An 812-nucleotide genomic window follows, 5' to 3' on the forward strand; every position below is an offset into this window, starting at 1 on the left:
GTTCGTAAAACTCGTGTCTTACTAAAAACTTTTTGAAAACGTATTTACTGTTTTAATCAGATGGTTTCCCTGTAGCAGTATTCAAATATTTAGATTTCTGCTCTCCTTTCCCGTCATCATTCCCAAATAACGTGCATTCAGCAACGTTAGAAGGGAAAAACATCCCTGAAGAGTAGAGGCTGAGCTGCATTCAAACTGCTTTAACATGCTGAGCGTTCCCTATGCAAATTTTAAAGGGGTGTTAACCGAGGATCATTGTTGTAATCTCTGTGCTTTGCAAACATGGTGCTACCCTACATGGCTGCAGCTTTTTGTTTTGTTTTAACATCACCAAAGCTTCTTCCCATTCAGTTTCCTCAACTGCAGAGGTTCACAGAAAGACGTAACTTCAAAACCCACCTATCTGATCTCAACTAGCAATTTCTTTGGAGGAAATTATTGTTCTTTCTGCTTATACGCGCTGTCCAGTATAACAACTATTGTATTCAAAGTGTGCTTTTGCCAAATGGCTGAAGGAGCAAGTTTATTAACCACAAAGCACGTTAGAGAAAGTTTAGAAAACACAAAATTATCAAACTAAAGAGCATATTTTATTTTTAATAAAATAGCGGAGCATGAAAAATAATTGTATATTACAAATATATACAGCCAAAACTGTGCACCCCCAGCACAGTAAAGAGCATCACTCTATACAAAGCTTCCCTTTGCAGAATCTAGTGCTTCTTGATCTATTCATAGTGAGAATTTGTTTAACAATAGAAAGAGTCAATAAGCCCTTTGGGTCTCTTTGAATTGACACCCCCCCTTCTTTT

Source organism: Meleagris gallopavo, chromosome 17 (genome assembly GCF_000146605.3).
Source record: "Meleagris gallopavo isolate NT-WF06-2002-E0010 breed Aviagen turkey brand Nicholas breeding stock chromosome 17, Turkey_5.1, whole genome shotgun sequence".
Lineage (NCBI taxonomy): Eukaryota > Metazoa > Chordata > Aves > Galliformes > Phasianidae > Meleagris > Meleagris gallopavo.